At 41.6% G+C, this 18282-nt stretch overlaps 1 protein-coding gene across 5 annotated transcripts in view; it reads left to right on the top strand.

Annotated features, from left to right (window-relative positions):
* The first annotated feature begins 9614 nt into the window (after positions 1 to 9614).
* LOC124034020 (amyloid-beta A4 precursor protein-binding family A member 1-like) overlaps positions 9615 to 18282 on the top strand; it is a 128142-nt gene continuing 119474 nt past the window's right edge. For 4 of the 5 annotated variants that reach the window (XM_046346645.1, XM_046346649.1, XM_046346650.1 and 1 more), the window contains exon 1: positions 9615 to 9731. The gene's annotated coding sequence lies outside the window, so the exon portion shown is untranslated. Of the gene's footprint in view, positions 9732 to 10144; positions 10768 to 18282 lie in introns of those variants that run through there. The other variant, XM_046346647.1, reaches the window with a different exon arrangement.

Below are 18282 nucleotides of genomic sequence, written 5' to 3' on the forward strand. Positions count from 1 at the left end.
CCAACCTCATATCTGGAGTGTTTACTAGATAGTTGATTAGTTGGCTAGCCTTCCAGTAAAGTAAACAAATTACTTGCCTGTCAACTTGTCATTGCGTTGCCCGGTGCGCCCTCCTGTAGAGGTTCTTCACCAGCATCTTGTTCAATGTCTCATTATTTGTTTTACAGATTAAGCTTATGTTTTGAGGAAGTAAATAACAGTTTTATACTTGCATAAAAATGAGTGTGAATAATGTAGGTCAAAAGTTGGAAAGTAAATGTGTTTCGCAGTCTAATTTTACAATACACAGCTTGTCCCACTAAATGTGTATATATATAAAAAATATATAACTTAACTTACATAAACTGCAATGAAAATTGGTGGTCAGATAGCTAGAAGGGTGTCTTTAGTCACAACACGTGCTGTTATTTTTTTGCCCATTTAAATGTTGAGCTCGAAGTGATTTAATCCTCCAACCACTAGAGCGTTCGAAGTTAGGGGGTGTCCAATGTTGGGGGGAAATTAGCTAGTCTTCACTGGCATCAGTAATAGCTTTCCTTATATTTCTCATGGAAGAAAATATTTACTTACCATATAAGCAACAAATGAGAACTGCAGAAAAACAATGTGCCTGTAATGTACCCATCCTGGTTCACCATCATTTACAGGGTAAAGTTAATCATTTCATAATGAGGACTGCAATCACTGCATGGCCCGAAGCAGAAGGAGAAGCTCGCTCCCTAAAAACTTCCAAACAATCAAAACCATTCATTTTGAGGGCCTCCCGGATGGCGCAGTGGATTAAGGGCACTGTACTGCAGCGCCAGCTGTGCCACCAGAGACTTTGGGTTCGCGCCAAGCTCTGTCGTAACCGGCCGCGACCGGGAGGTCCGTGGGGCGATGCACAATTGGCCTAGCTTCGTCCGGGTTAGGGAGGGTTTGGCCGGTAGGGAAATCCTTGTCTCATCGCGCACCAGCGACTCCTGTGGCGGGCCGGGCGCAGTGCACGTTAACCAAGGTTGCCAGGTGCACAGTGTTTCCTCCGACACATTGGTGTGACTGGCTTCCGGGTTGGATGGCGCTGTGTTAAGAAGCAGTGCGGCTTGGTTGGGTTGTGTATCGGAGGACGCATGACTTTCAACGAGTCCGTACGGGAGTTGTAGCGATGAGACAAGATAGTAGCTACTAAACAATTGGATACCACGAAATTGGGGAGAAAAAGGGGTAACATTTAAAAAAATAAAAATAAACATTCATTTTGAGACAGGGGTGAAATCCAAAGTTGTGCTATACATTCATAGATATTGATTGCTTAAAGACTCAAAGAATCTGGAAAAATTACAAATGGGTGATGGTGATTTAAAATCAGAAGTGTGGGGAGAAAAAAAAGCATACACTGCCCCCTCCCCCTAATCTGACAGTGAGGTAGTAGATGCCCACCAGTCAGTCTCCCTTAAGGCTCAGCTCAGGTGACCACATAGATCAAAATAGCAACTCCACAATAGGCAGCGTAATCCTCCGTTCCCTCTCCTTAGTGGCTGCATGGGCTCAGTCTCAAAGCCAGAGGGGGGAGATGGTGGTCTAGTTGATGCGAGCTCTCTTCCACGGTGACGAAGATCTACCCGTCGTTCTATGCGGATGGCGAGAGCAATCAAAGAGTCCACATCTGAAGGAACCTCCCGGGAGAGAATCTCATCCTTAACCACTGCGTGGAGTCCCTCCAGAAAACGAGTGGGCTCACTCTGCCAAGTTAGCGGGTCATCCCGGTGTTCGAGGCACTCTTGCGTCTATTCGCCAGCGCTTTTGGTGGCCGACTCAGGAGCGTGACACGCGCCGTTTCGTGGCTGCTTGTTCGGACTGCGCGCAGACGTTAACTTGCGTCTATTAAACGCCAGCGCTTTTGGTGGCCGACTCAGGACGTGACACGTTCTTGTTCGGACTGCCGCCTAAGAACCGGTCGTCTCAGACCGCAGAACATTGCCTTAGACTTCATTACCGGTTGCCTTTGTCTGCGGGGAAGACTGTGATTCTGACGGTTGTCGATAGCGTTTCATTCCCCTCGCAAACTTCCTTCCGCTAAGGAGACGGCACAAATGAGAATGTATTTTCAGACAGAGGCCCGCAAACTAACGGTCAACAGAGAGGGCCAATCAGCGATTGTCGCATAAGCCTTTCTTTCAGAAACCCTGCGTCTTGGGCAGAACTGACAAGGTACAAATCTTCCGTGTCTCCCAGTTCTGCCCCTGAACAGGCAGTTAACGCACCTATTTACAAGGTACATAAGATTATGGACATGCGTTCAGGGGTCCAGGAGAGGAGTTGGGTTCCGTCTCGGGACGTGCTGGACCGTTCGCTCATCGATGATTTCCTCCGGACCTCCTCGAGTGCGCCAGGAGGCGCCGGTGAGTGGGGGTACTGTCATGTTTGTCATTTATTGTCATGTCTTGTCCCTGTGCTCCCCATGCTATTTTTCCTCTGCTGGTCTTGTTTGGTTCTTTCCCTCCTTCTATCCCTCTCTCTCCCCTCCCTCTCTCACTCTCTCGCTCTCTCTTCTCTCTGTCGTTCCGCCTGCTCCCAGCTGTTCTATTCCCCTAATCATCATTTAGTCTTCCCACACCTGTTCCCGATCCTTTCCCTGATTAGAGTCCCTAGGGATTCCTCCTCGAGTGCGCCAGGAGCGCTCGGTGAGTGGGGGTACCAGGCCTCCCCATGCTATTCGTTTCCCTCTGCTGGTCTTGTTTGGTTCTTTCCCTCCTTCTATCCCTCTCTCTCCCCCTCCCTCTCTCACTCTCTCGCTCTCTCTTCTCTCTGTCGTTCCGTTCCTGCTCCCAGCTGTTCCTATTCCCCTAATCATCATTTAGTCTTCCCACACCTGTTCCCGATCCTTTCCCCTGATTAGAGTCACCATGCTGTGATTGAAAACCCTAAGAATATGTTCTTTTTGGACTTTAATAAACTCTGTTTCTGTTAAGTCTTGCCTGGTTAAATAAAGGTTAAATAAAAAAATAAATAGACATACACATACACAAACACACACATGCCAGGGTTTCCGTTAGGAAAATGTGGTGCCGGACAACGTGAACTGGAGGATTTGAATGTACTGGTCATTTGAGAAATGCATCGTTGATATGAAAACCAGATACATGCTCATTGCTAACATGGAGCACTCCAAACAAAAGACAATGAAAAAATGGACAAATTATGGTAATTATGAAATCAAACAAAACACGTTTCTCAAATGTAGCAGGTTGTGAACTCTGCAAACATTTCCACTGAGAATGAGAACAATAAATGACTGTAATTAATACATGCATTAACATAAATTGATGTAACCAAATGATGGGGATTAACGGTACATTTACTACTGGTGACATACACTACCGGTCAAAAGTTTTAGAACACCTACTCATTCAATGGTTTTTCTTTGTTTGCTAACTTCTGCATTGTAGAATAATTGTGAAGACATCAAAACTATGAAATTAACATATGGAATCATGTAGTAACCAGAAAAGTGTTTAAAAAATGAAAATAAATTTGATATTTGAGATTCTTTAAATAGCCACCCTTTGCCTTGATGACAACTTTGCACACTCTTGGCATTCTCTCAACCAGCTTCATGAGGTAGTCACTTGGAATGCATTTCAATTAGCAGGTGTGCCTTAAAATTATGGCAAGAACAACTCAAATATGCCAAGAGAAACAACAGTCCATCATTACTTTAAGCCATGAAGGTCAGTCAATACGGAAAATTTCAAGAACTTTGAAAGTTTCTTCAAGTGCAGTTGCAAAAACCATCAAGCGCTATGATAAAACTTGCTCTCATGAGGACCTCCACAGGAATGGAAGACCCAGAGTTACCTCTGCTGCAGAGGATAAGTTCATTAGAGTTACCAGCCTCAGAAATTGCAGCCCAATTAAATGCTTCACAGAGTTCAACAGACACATCTCAACATCAACTGTTCAGAGGAGACTTTGAATCTGTTTGAATCTGGCCTTCATGGTCAAATTGCTACAAAGAAACCACTACTAAAGGACACCAATAATATTAAGAGACTTGCTTGGGCCAAGAAACACGAGCAATGGACATTACACCGAAATTTGTCATTTGGTCTGGGGTCCAATTTGGAGATTTATGGTTCCAACTGCAATGTCTTTGTGAGATGCGGTGTGGATGAACGGATGATCTCCACATGTGTATCGTTTTGTTCAATAATCCACTGGCTCAAAGGCGGTCAACATGCAGACGAATACATCCTAATAGTACCGGTAAAATTTGTCGAAACATGTCAAACGATGTTTATAATTAATCCTCAGGTTGTTAATTGTCTATATAATCGATAATATTTCAACCGGACAATAGCGTATTCAATCTAAAGGAAAAACAACGAAGGGCGCACAACCCGGTCATGCGCGCAAACCAGCTCTGCATTCTTCTTCAGTCCACTGACAGAAAGGTTTCATTCTTATTTAATTTTCAGAAAACAAGCCAGAAACAATATATAAAGACTGTTGACATCTAGTGGAAGCCATAGGATCTGCAATCTGGGTCCCAACCCATTAGATACTCTAAGTATCCCACTTCCTGGATGGATTTTCCTCAGGTTTTCAACTGCCATATCAGTTCTGTTATACTCATAGACATTATTTGACATTATCTACCAATTATATATGCATATCCTAGCTTCTGGGTTTGAGTAACAGGCAGTTTACATTGGGCACGCTTCTCATCCAGACGTCAAAATACTGCCCCCAAGCCATAAGAAGTTAACTTTTTTTGTTTTACTACATGATTCCATATGTGTTATTTCATAGTTTTTATGTCTACCATGTAGAAAATAGTACAAATAAGGAAAACCCCTTGAATGAGTAGGTGTTTTAAAACTTTTGAACGGCAGTGTATGTAATGGGGAATTGATAAAACATAAATAACCAAAGGACAAACAATTCACACAATGATCTCACATTAGTTCACTTTTGACTTTTAGATTTTTAGCATTTTAATTCCGATATTACTTTATGAAATCTTTAGAAAATAATTGCCTCCATGTTCCCATGGTCAGATTTAGCCTATAGACTACTTTGAAGAAAGGTAAGACATGCTTGATAAAATGAAATAAAACATTCAGGTATCAAAAAAGTAAGTATGTTATTTATCGCCATTTATCGGCCAATTGCCGGCTACCGGAAACCCTGGCACACAGACAGAGAAATCAGCTAAAACAGATCTAGATACGTATCGAATTGAAATTGGAAGGGAAAGATGCACTTCCCTAATCTTTATGAATACAGGCCCTGGCTGATGGCATGCATTATTGCTCAACAATAGTACCATATCTGTTTATTCTCTTGTCTACTCCATTGCTGTCCTTGTCAATCCAAACAATGTTTTGTTTGGCATGACAATGGGTGAAAAGGAGTTGACATGACAGCACAACTATATATACACCTTCCCAGAAGAGTTATAGCAGCAAGGGGGGGACCAACTCCATATTAATGCCCATGATTTTGGAAAGTGATGCTCGATGAGTGTCCACATACTTTTGGTCATGTAGTGTATGTAACCGGCAATAACTGGCCTGAATGCCTATCATTCAGCACGACATTCAAAATGGTCGCCTTCCTTGAGCCAACAGCATAATAATAATAATAATAATATATGCCATTTAGCAGACGCTTTTATCCAAAGCGACTTACAGTCATGTGTGCATACATTCTACGTATGGGTGGTCCCGGGGATCGAACCCACTACCCTGGCGTTACAAGCGCCATGCTCTACCAACTGAGCCACGTTCTCCAAGGGCGAGGCAGCTGCTCTCATTCAATGTTTTTGATGTTTCAGTGTTTTTTAAATCTTTCTTCCCTGGAGAGTAACTTGGCTCCCACTAACTTGACAGCTTTTCAGTCCAGTGGGGTTTACTACAAAGCAGGATCAATGAGTTAGCTGGCCAACTTCAATTAACAACCAGAAATAGCTATTGATTTTCTGGTCCATTGAGAAAGCGCAACTTAGATATGTGTTTCTGGGTGTTGACTAATTTAGACCATGCCCGTTTCAAACTTATCTTTGTAAAACATATTTTTTTCAATAGTTAGGCAAGGTAGCTGGCTAACTCATTGATCGTGCTTTGTTGTATACCCCTCATATCTCACAGACCCACTGATCTGGGTCTTATAGGCGTATGATTTAAAGCTTGTTGTCATTAGGAGTCAGTGAAAGCATTGTGTAGGAAGAGTTTATTTTATGCTTACAGCACTATCTCCCTAGAAATAGGACTCATGGATAGAATGGATTCTATTTATATGACTGTCTCTCAATTCAGCACATAACATTAAAAGAGATAGTTTGGGATTTTGAGTCAGACAAACTTGTGGATACCATTTGTATGTCTCTGCGTCCAGTATGAAGGAAGTTAGGGGTAACTAGCATTTGCACATTGACTGGAAGTTTGTGTAATGACTGGAACTGCTAGCATTAAACTAACGCTAGTTAGCAACTTCCTTCAAACTGAACACAGACATAAAAATTGTATACACGAGTTCAAATGACTGGGGTAGTACACAAAGGGCTTCATTGCCAAAATACTGATCTATCCCTTTATAGGATTATACACACTAAGAAATGTTTTTGATCCATTCTCTGCTCATTTTTCTCAACCCACAGTATATACTTGAGGTATTCAATCAAACGCTGCACTGGCTCCTGTAATAAGTATTATAACCAGATAATAGGTTACTCTATGGTAAATACAGTATAAAGACCTATCTTTTGGTAGTGTTACAATGATACGTGTTACATTATCTCAAGGTAAATCATCTAAGTTTGTGTTTTATAAGAATGACATTACATTCGCTAACCTGTATATTCACAGAACATATCTTTAGACTGACACATACTCGCAATGTACATATTCCGGTAGAGTTACATTTTGTAAGAAAGCGCCCCTGTCCTGTACCTTTTGTAAATGTAATTTGTTCAGTTGCACAAACCACTATGAACATGATAATAATAACAATGGCAGAACACTTCTTCCACCCTTTATTGGTCATAGACTAGTAGATCAATATTTTATAGAGGAGCAGCTCTGATGAACATTTGGGCTTCTTCTGTATTATTTTCTGTAAGGTGCAAATGGGATATTTGCAGCTGTTTTCGTAATTAACATTTTCCAGCCCCATCTCAGTTTAAAGGGATAGTTCACCCACATTACAAAATGAAACCTTTGCTTTCCTTACCTTACCCATAGACTGCTTACAGGGTATGACAGCAATCCATGCTTTGGTTTAGTTTCCCTGGAACTGTTTCCACATGCTAACATTGTTACATTTGTGGCACAAATCCTATTTAAGTCATTGGACCGATATTAGCTTTTTTCACGCATCATGTCTAAATCATCTGAAACAATCTGAAATGGATTGTGAAGCTCAACAAAGTCACTTATAGTGGATTTGAAAATTATGTAATTTGGGTGAACTATAGCTTTTAAGCGGCAGGGCTGAATTAGGTTGAATCAAGTCTAAGATTATTGGTTTAAATGAATAGTTCACCTTTCTGTCTTCTCCTCTCACATCGATACTTCACCACCTATGTATCTCCTCTTAAAGGGATAGTTCTCCAACTCTAACCTGCAGTTAACCTCTCTTATCTTAGATGCATCCTCCTGCAGATCTGCCCCGAAGTACGATAATGTATTATGTGTCTGAGCCACTGCCCACAGGGCAGGCAGGTCAGATTCTCTGTCGGATAGGGAGGGATACTGCTATAGAGTAGGTTGGGAAAACGTTTCCATTTGTATTAGAGACAGACTTGTATTTCTGTTAGGTGTCTGAGCCCTCTCGTCGAGGTTCTACTTAACAGGGCCAGTATGCACAAAGCGTATCTAGGAGTCCTGATCTAGGATCAGTTTTGTCTTTTTGATCATAATAAATAATATTATATGGATAGGAGGGACCTGATCCTATGTCAGCTCCCTACTTCAATACACTTTATGAATACAGGCTTAGGCTACTGTCGTGTGTATCTGTAATGTGATCAGAACAGGCACTGGTATGAAGCATGTGGACGAGGGAGACAATGTCAACACAGACAGACAGACAAACAAACAAGCTGGGAGAGAGCTTGGTAGTTGCCACTGAAGTATTCTCTTCACGGCTGCCGCATAACAAAATGTGACAGAGCTCAAATGGATCAAAAACCAAACTGACGTTTTGAGTGGAAGGAGCAGGGGCATGCTCTTTAGCGCTTGTAGCACAACATAACAATCAACTTGCAACTGTATATCGTTCCCAAGAGGCTTAGCTAGACGCGCTTGAGACATAGGCCTAGACGAGCATTCATAAAACATTCATAATGCCACTGTGAACAGACAAAGCAGCTTATAACAGCCTATGACAATAGCTATACACACAGTACTAAGGTGATGTAGCTCTAGTGTGTTTTAGGGGCAGACCGTAGGGGCAGTAATGTGTAAAGAAGTCTTCAGCCATTGCGGTGGTCAGTCACACAAGCTGGGAAACATCATGACTGTTGTAGGTGGATATTGGAACAAATCCGACCATCACCCCTAGTGAGACAAAACCACGACTCGTCAGTGAAGAGCACCTTTTGCCAGTCCCGTCTGGTGATTTTCAGAGGCAGTAGAAAGGTCTCTTTAGTGTCCTAAGTTTTCATAACTGTAACCATATTTGCCTACCTTCTGTAAGCTGTTAGTGTCTAAACGACCATTCCACAGGTGCATGTTCATAAATGGTTTATGGTTCATTGAACAAGCATGGGAAACAGTGTTTAAACCCATTACAATGAAGATCTGTGAAGTTATTTGGAATTTTACGAATCATCTTTGAAAAACAGGGTCCTGAAAAAGGGACGTTTCTTTTTTTGCTGAGTTTATATGCAGAATCATTATTTTTTACAAAGGTTCATTTAGTTTTTAAAAGATAATGTAGCTTCTTACTTTCTTTGTACTTTTTCTAATTTATTGTAAAATTGTTTATGGAGGGTGTGACCAATGTTAATATGCCTAGCAGCTCATCTTTGATTATTTCTGTATTTATTTAGAGTATTACAATTAATTATATATACTGTTTCAACATAAATAGTTTGTATCAACTGCTTACCAAGTTTAATAAAGATCATCATCTGGAATACACAACTTTGTCACTACCTGAGGTAAAATAGGTGAAGAATGGGTTGTTGGTGGAAAATACGTAATAAGCATGTTGGTAATGGTAAACTATTTATTTACATCTCTGACTAAAACTTCCTTGCTATTCCATTGCCATAGAATACTTCTTTCTCTCTTTCACGTGTGCCTATCAAGCTAAATGTTTGGACATCACATGACAGCCTATAAATGGAATCCAGTTGTTTCCCCATGACTAAGTACAGAACTGAAAAGAATAATTGAACTGACATGCAATATAGCATGGATATATGAAGCGGACCAGAAATGTGTGTACTCTAGTTGAAGACAATATAAGCCTTTCAAGACCGCTGAAGCGGCCATCCAATGCTGGACAAAATCCCCCCCATTTAAAGATGCTTTTGGATTGTTTGTAATCCCCCTCTGATGTCACGGTGGCTGAGGAGGAGGAGGGGTAGGGGAGGGAGGCAGCTCGCTCACGGCACAGCACAGACCGACTGCTGCCCTGCCTAGCCGGGTAGAGTGAGAGAGGTGTGGAACGAAAGATGGTGGAATTGCAGGGAATGGAACGGACCGCAAGCTTGCAGAAACATCGATATTGAAGAACCTGAGGTGAGATGAATTACCGTTGATTCGCGCGAATTGCTTGTGAACGCACGGCTACGTGTGCATGCGATATAATTGGGTTTCAAACAAGGCAACACTTTCCGAGTATTTTTGTGAACGAACTGTAGCACTAGCAGAGATTGTTTGGGCGAATGGCACTTGAGTGGCCACGGTAGCCCAGTCATCCTGCTGCCGATACTTTTTCATGGTCATGGCCAGCGGGAGATTGTTGATCCATATAAGCAACACAAGAGTTAGGCTAAAATATATCAATGTAGCGTAGGGAATCATTTAAACGCCCACTTTGTTGACATGAAACAAACATTATATGCGGCGGATAGAATTTTATCTTGGCCAGGTCATTAATTTGCAGATGTTCCGAAGGCATTGATAAGCTTCATTTTAAAACGATAGAAAATATTAGATCTAATAAACTACAGCAATTTATCTATGGACAACATTCTACATTTCAGGAGATTAAAAATTGTGATATTGCCGAGATGATGCTTTAAATTGCGCAACAAGTGCATTCGTTGTTATATTCTGTTTTTTCCCTTCTTTTTTTCAATTAAGATAACAGTGCTTGGCTACGTGACAGTTATGCTATAACGGGGTTGCTTTGCATTAGGTTCCATGGCATGAGGCTATCCCTAACTTGATGGCTTTGCCAAAAAATAGGTGTTTTTTTCCGAGTGATGCGGCCCCTCCTAAATCTGACCAGGCTGGCCACAACAGTGCTATTGATCTGGCTGGGCTCTGGTCTGATTCATCCTTTTGCAGACTTGGCTTCTGTAACAAGAGAGCATTCATTACGATGCGTTTATAATTGTTACTGCCTCGCAGCTGCCTCCGCCGTCCACGGGGACCGGTGCAAAATCGGTGTTTTTTGCCAAAATAGTGGCGAATGGCGGTCCGGGCCCGGAATACGCAAGCGCAGTAGGTGCTTCGGATTTTGCATTCCTGAAAATATTCGTCCCAATTGTCGCCTTGGCTCATCCGTTTCGGAGCAGGTGGCAAGGAAACAACTATTGACGTAATTAAGGTAAAAGTATGTTACGTCAATGTTTTGGGGTTTAGGAGTTGTTTCTGGGTTTTCTGTATTCATAGCTCTCCGCTAGTCTGTGTTTTTTCCACAGACTAGTCGCAGCGCACGCATTCTCTTCATCCTACGGATGATGCAGGTCGCAGAAAAGCAGTACCCCGCCTGTATGTTATGTGTTGTCTATATGGGTGGAGATTGATTGGTCGCATTTTTATTCTTCAATAGCATCAAAATACGTGGTTCACAACCAAATGCTATTTGGAGAACTGCAAAAACATAGGACCCCAGCCATTAATTATCACAGAAATATTAGGTTTAAAGTTCTGTGGAAAAGTATGTAATGTCAACCACTACTGAACCGTATCATAAATGTAACGTTACTAATTTACTTGTGGAATCGCTCATACAGTGCAACTTGAAATAGATCCATGATACACACTAACAAGTCACAACAAAGCCAACTTCAAATTCCGACATCCAGTGGCGGATGTAGGTATAGGCGACATGGGCAACCGCCCAGCTGCACCCGGCGCCCGCACACAAAAAAAACATTTGAAATGGTGGCATTTGCGCAATCAGTTTTCTATCGCTTATTTTCAGGTCACGTCAATGATATCATGTCACTGTGTGGAACCGTGGGTCGATTAACCCTGTCGGAGTGGGCGACCTGATTCTAGTTTGTGAGCTAGGCAGTTTACTACTGCCTGGGAAGATTTCACACTCAGAAGTTGAGATGATGAAGCCGGACTAGGAGCAGGGGAATCTTTCAAATAGCGCACCTCTAACTTTGTACAGTACTAATGCAATTAGTTGTGCAATTTAGTTTGTGTTTCTTGTTTGCGGTGCAATAGTGTAATAATCAGGTTCTTTTCTTTATACGTGTGTTATTCTATTGTGTATTTGTGTGATATAGGATTTGTGCAATTTAGTTTTATTTGTGTGTTTTCTGTTAGCAATAGGGTAATAGTGTAATAATTTGATTCTCTTTTTATTTGTGTTTATATTCTACAATTTGTTTCTATTTGTCTTGTACTTATTTTTTACATTTCTGAGTTGTATTTTTGAATATATGTTTTTATTTATATAATTTTAAATGTTATGATTATTTATTTGTGTTGTTCCAAATGTCTGGTTGTTGTTTTTTTTGGAGGGGGGGTCATACAAGCTAGAACCGCCACTGCCGACATCCATTTCATGTGAGTTTCAAGTTTGGGGAAGCAATTCTTTTTCACCTTTACAGGCATCTATCATTGCACTTGTAGACAGGCTTGGCTTATACTGGGCCTTGACGATACTGGGCCAATTGTGCGCCGCCCTTTGGGAGTCCCAATCACGGCCGGTTGTGATACAGCCTGGAATCGAACCAGGATCTGTAGTGACGCCTCTAGCACTGAGATGCAGTGCCTTAGACCGCTGCGCCACTCGGGAGCAGTCATATAACTCAATCACTGTTAGCGAAACAGACAGTTCTGAACAGCGGCCACAACTTGGTCGCTCGGAGGCGGTCGGGTAGGTCCTGAAGCACACCGTTGCCTCGTTTTGTATCACATTCCAATGATGAAACTAAGGGGGACAAAAATGCAATTTCAGAATGTTTGGGGGGGGGGTTCTGAACAATGCATGGTTCAGTGAAAAACTAAACCTAATCAGAGATGTTTCTTCTCCTTTCTTTGCATAAGAAATGTGGCCTTTGATAAACACATTTCATGCAGTTCTACTATGCTTTATATGACTGGAGACATAAGCAACATATTTTTAAGTACAACACATTAGTAGCCTACTCTATTGACACTGACAAACAGATCAGTAAAAACGACTATGTCTTAATCTTACCTGACCAAATTCACATAGAAATGTGAATTATAGATCTACCATTCCACTTGAAACCAAGTTGAAGAAGTGGTAGATATGTTCTATGTGTGCTATTTCTATGCTTCCCGTTCTTACATTTTGTTTTTGTGTCTTTTACTTTCGGTTTTGTACACTCAGCTTCAAACAGCTGAAACAACAATATTTTTGGTTGTGGAAAATACATTTCACAGCGGTTTAGATGGTACAATGATTCTCTACACTATACTAGCTTATTTTGTCACACAAACTGAAATTCGGCAAACTATTAGAGTTTAAGCAGCCAGGAAATGCAGGATTTTCTGTGTAGTGTAACTTTAAATGCAACCGTCTAATCTCTAAAAACTTTCCAATGGTACTGATCCAATGATAATGACAGTGATTATTCACGCACTCACCAGGGATATGGTTTTGCTCTCCGCTGCTGCCAATAAGATAAGCTACTGTTCGCTCAATAGGGAGTTGAGAATTGTAAGCAATAGCCATTAGCTTTCTAAACTATGTTTCTCCTATGACTGTATTTTTGAAATATTGCAATAGGCCTGTTTAACTACTTTTCACTGACCACTGCAATTCAACAATCAGCTATTTGTTAGGCTATTTGCCAAGCGCTGCCCAAATTGCAGGTTTAAAACAATCCACAGCTATTTTTTCAAAGATTCGAATGATCCTCTGTGGCCAAATCATACACTCTGGTGTAGAATTTTGAATGATTTTATTTATTTCTGTATAGGCATTTTGTAATTATATATCACATTTAATTTACTTTAGAGGAGGCTTATCCTCCCTTAACCTATTGGACGCGCCGCCAATGTCGACATCAATGTGAAAGTAACCAGTGCATAAAATAGCTGGCTGCAAGGTTTACAGGGCTGAGTTCATATACCGACATCAAATTCAAAAGCAATGAGCGCACTGCCTAAACGGCAGACAAACAAAGCAAACTGTCTGGCACTGCCTATGCTCTCTGCGGTGAGAAAGGCGTGCAGACTGGCAGCTTCTCTCTCAGCGATGCTCCGCATGGTCCTAAAGCCAGCTCTCAATTACAGCCGTTACATTTTAGGCGGGATTGGAATGATTTTTGTCTACATTTTTTATAGCCTATGTTGACATTTTCTGTCTTGAGCTAGTGTATGGCGCCTGCCATACCCAACTGTACCCCCTCTTGATACCCCTCTTGATGTTCATGGTGACAGTAGTCAACCCCCTTCAAAGGTACATAGACACATTATGTGCATTTGCTGAAAAGGCTGCTTCTGTTAAATGTTTCTGACACAGATACTAGCCCTACAGTGTTGCTAAATAAGTCTTACTTCCTCCAATTAACCTTATAGTCTTTTGAGATTAGCGGGTGTGTGTTTGTTTAGGCTATCAGCGTAAGAAGCATATGGCGCGTGTAGTCCGAGGGAGGGAGGGTAAGGACCAGAAGTATATCACTGCTTTAAAAGGATTTGCAGAATTCTTGATCCTCTCCTTCCATGTTGAGCCAGTAAGCTGTGTAATTGCTGAATAGGATGTATTATAAACGGTTCATCACCATGGAAATGGTCATAAATAGGACAGGGTTGATATCTAATTGAAAGACTAATAGGGATAGTCCAGTGGTTGGCCAACCTGGTCCGAGCTTGGTGTGTGCATGCTTTTGTTCCAGCCCACCACTGGCTGTTTTGTCGAGCAGTTGATAAGTTGAATCAGGTGTGTTATTGCTGGGCTGCAGTAATATTCTGCACACCCAGTAGCTCTCTAATCGATTATGTGAAAGTTGTGGAAGTTTAAGGAGCTTCATGACCGTCATTGATTCTGGCATTTGACTTTAGTGTGTGCATTTGATTTCTGCGTTTCTTTTTCCTTTGGCAAACACTCAAGTGCATTTGTCTTGGAAAGGCGAGAAGGAAGGGGGTAGAGATCACAGATCAGAAATGCCCTTTCTCTGGGCAGAGGAGGAGGAGTGAGGCTGTATTGTCCTGGTGTGTTAGGCCAATCTGTGACCTTTCACTGGAGCCGTCTGTTTGTCCCTGATTCAGAAAGAGATGCGATTGGTGGATATCAGGCAGAATGAGATGTGGTTAGAGCTACTTCAGTATGAAATGTGATTGGTTGAACAGCAGGCATACCTACATGGCAGGCTTTCTACTGGGGTGGAGGTTGTCAAGAGGAAGAATGCTACAAAATCTGAGATATATGAGTGAAGGAGAGGGGGAGAGAGAATGGATGGGGGTAGTGAGGGAATAGCGAGATGGAGGGGGAGTGAGGGGAGGAGATGGAGAGTGAGAGATGGGTCTCTGACCTACAGAAAGGACTTCTGGTGTGAACACCCCCTCCCTTTCCTACCTCCTCCCTCGGCTCCCCTCTGAGATATGGAAGTCAGAGTTGTGGAATTGGTTTCCATGACTAATTTTCTCTCCAAGGAGAGAGAGAGAGTGTGTGTGTTTAGCACTCTGCGTGGTCCTTTCTCACGCTCCCAAGTGGCGAAAGTGGCCTCTCTTGCATCTCAGTGCAAGAGAGGTGTCCCTACAGTCCCTGGTTCGAATCCAGGCTGTATCACACCCGGCCGTGATTGGGAGTCCCATAGGGCGGCGCACAATTGGCCCAGCGTCATCTGGGTGTGGCTGAGGTAAGCCGTCATCGTAAATAAGAATTTGTTCTTAACTGACTTGCCCAGTTAAATTAAATAAAGGTTAAATAAATACAATTTCAGAGGCGAAAATGTACATCTGTTATTGACCAGCATGTTGAGAGAGATATGTCGGGCTAGTATCAATATCACTCTACTCATTCACACACAGCTGTTCATTCTCTCTCACACACACACACACAGCATAACATTGCTATTATTTTGGGGACCCTTAAAGATGTTGTCAAAGGAGGTGTTTTTAATTTGTCATTCTTCACTATAAGTGTTTCATTGTCTGTCTCTGTCATAATGGTTGTTAGTTTAATTGCAGTACTGTCAGTGTCTCATCATTCTTAGCAGTTGTTTTCTCAGTTACTCACTGTCAACGTCTGCACTGGCTGCCTACCCACACTACTCTCTGCTACGTGCATATAGATTACTCCTTTCCATTTACTCTCCAATGGAGTGATAACAAGAGGAGGAGAAATGTTTTGGAGATTACAATCAGAGATATAGTCTATTACAATTATGAACTACCTTCTTAGCCTTTGTGCTGTTGTTGTCTGTGCCCAATAATGTTTGTACCATGTTTTGTGCTTCTACCATGTTGTGCTCCTGCCATGTTGTTTTGCTACCATGTTGTTATGTTGTGTTGCTACTATGCTGTGTTGTCATGTGTTGCTGCCTTGCTATGTTGTCTCAGATCTCTCTTTATGTTGTGTTGTCGGAATGTGTGTTTTGTCCTTTATATATTTTTTATTTGAGTTATTTTTAATCCCAGCAGGAGGCCTTTTTCCTTTTGGTAGGCCGTCATTGTAAATAAGAATTTGTTCTTAACTGACTTGCCTAGTTAAATAAAGGTTACATTTTAAAAACATGAAATTGACGTGGTTTCTCCTCTCTTAATGCATGTTTTTCACAATACAGTATGTTGTTTGCTAAAATTTAATAAACAAGGTGATGGCTCATTCCCACATGGTTGGGGTATTTTACTAATCTATGTACAGTATTATGCAGAGTAGGTGTCAAAACCAGTCAAAAGTTTGGACACCTACTCATTCAAGGGTTTTTCTTTATTTTTACTATTTTCTACATTGTTGAGTAATAGTGAAGACATCAAAACTATGAAATAACACATATGGAATCATGTGGTTACCAAAAAAGTGTTTAACAAATCGAAATATATTTTCAATGAGATTCTTCAAAGTTGCCAACCTTTGCCTTGATGAAAGCTTTGCACACTCTTCTCTTGGCATTCTCTTAACCAGTTTAATCTGAAATGATTTTCAAACTATCTTGAAGGAGGTCCCACATATGCTGAGCACTTGTTTGGCTGCTTTTTCTTCACTCTGCGGTACAACTCATCCCAAACCATCTCAATTGGGTTGAAGTTGGGTGATTGTGGAGGCCAGGTCATCTGATGCAGCACTCCATCACTCTCCTTCTTGGTCAAATTGCCCTTACACAGCCTGGAGGTGTGTTGGGTAATTGTCCTATTGAGAAACAAATGATACTCCCGCTAAGCCCAAACCAGATGTGATGGTGTATTGCTGCAGAATGCTGTTGTAGCCATGCTGGTTAAGTGTGCCTTGAATTCTAAATAAATCACTGACAGTGTCACCAGCAAAGCACCCTCGCACCATCACGCCGCCTCCTCTATGCTTCATGGTGGGAACAACACATGCGGAGATCATCTGTTCACCTACTCTGCGTGTCACAAAGACAAGGCGCTTGGAACCAAAAATTGCACATTTGGACTCATCAGACCAAAATGAAAGATTTCCGCCAGTCTAATGTCCATTGCTTGTGTTTCTTGGCCCAAGCAACTCTCTTATTCTTAGTAGTGGTTTCTTTACAGCAATTCACACAGTCTCCTCTGAACAGTTGATGTTGAGACGTGTCTGTTAATTGAACTCTGTAAAGCATTTATTTGGGCTGCAATCTAAGGTGCAGTTAACTCTAATGAACTTATCCTTTGCAGCAGAGGTAACTCTGGGTCTTCCTTTCCTGTTGCGGTCCTCATGAGAGCCAGCGCTTGATGGTTTTTGCGACTGCACAAATTTCCGTATTGACTGACCTTCGTGTCTTAAAGTAATGAGGGACTGTCATTTTTTCTTTGCTTATTTGAGCTGTTCCTGCCATAATATGGAATTGGTCATTTACCAAATAGAGCTATCTTCTTTCTGTATACCACCACTATCTTGTCACAACACAACTGATTGGCGCAAACGCATTAAGAAGGAAATACATTCCACTCATTAGCTTTTAACAAGGCCCACCTGAGTGAGAAGCAGTCTAAGGCACTGCATCGCAGTGCTAGAAGCGTCACTACAGACCCTGGCTCGATCCCGGGCTGTATCACAACCGGCCGTGATCGGCAGTCCCATCGGGTGGCACACAATTGGTCCAGCGTCATTTGGGTTAGGGGAGGGTTTGACCCGGGTAGCCCATCATTTTAAATAAGAGTATGTTCTTAACTGACTTGCCTAGTTAAATAAGGTTAAATATATTTTTAAAAAACATTGAAATGCATTCCAGGTGACTACCTCATGAAGCTGGTTCTCTCTCTATGTAGACACATTTAATCTTTCTCTCAGGGTTGGTCCACGTCATTTCTGCAAGCCATGACATCCAGATTGTTTCAGATTGTTCTGAAATTGTTTCTGTAGTTAGAAGATGAGTTTTCTTGCAATATTATTCAATATTATTTTGTTTTAAGACCATTTGGATTCATATAATATTCAATAAATTATTAAGACGTGAGGAATCCAAATAAATGGTCAAAAGCCTTCCACGGGCCATCCACCCTAATGGGTGGGCTATACTGTATATACTATATACAGTATATTTTCCCTATGTTTGACAGGTAGTATGAAGCTGTGCCTTAGAGTATTGGACTATTTATACTATGTACAATAGGTGTTTCTTTCCCTTCCTGTTCAGATAAATTGAAGTCACTTGCATTTCCCCCATAAATGAATGTGTAAACTGTTCCTGCTACTACCACAACCTTTTATCCTTTTTGTGGGTCTCTTGTGTTTATCAAATGGATC

The sequence above is a fragment of the Oncorhynchus gorbuscha genome, linkage group LG04 (assembly GCF_021184085.1).
Source record: "Oncorhynchus gorbuscha isolate QuinsamMale2020 ecotype Even-year linkage group LG04, OgorEven_v1.0, whole genome shotgun sequence".
Taxonomy (NCBI): domain Eukaryota; kingdom Metazoa; phylum Chordata; class Actinopteri; order Salmoniformes; family Salmonidae; genus Oncorhynchus; species Oncorhynchus gorbuscha.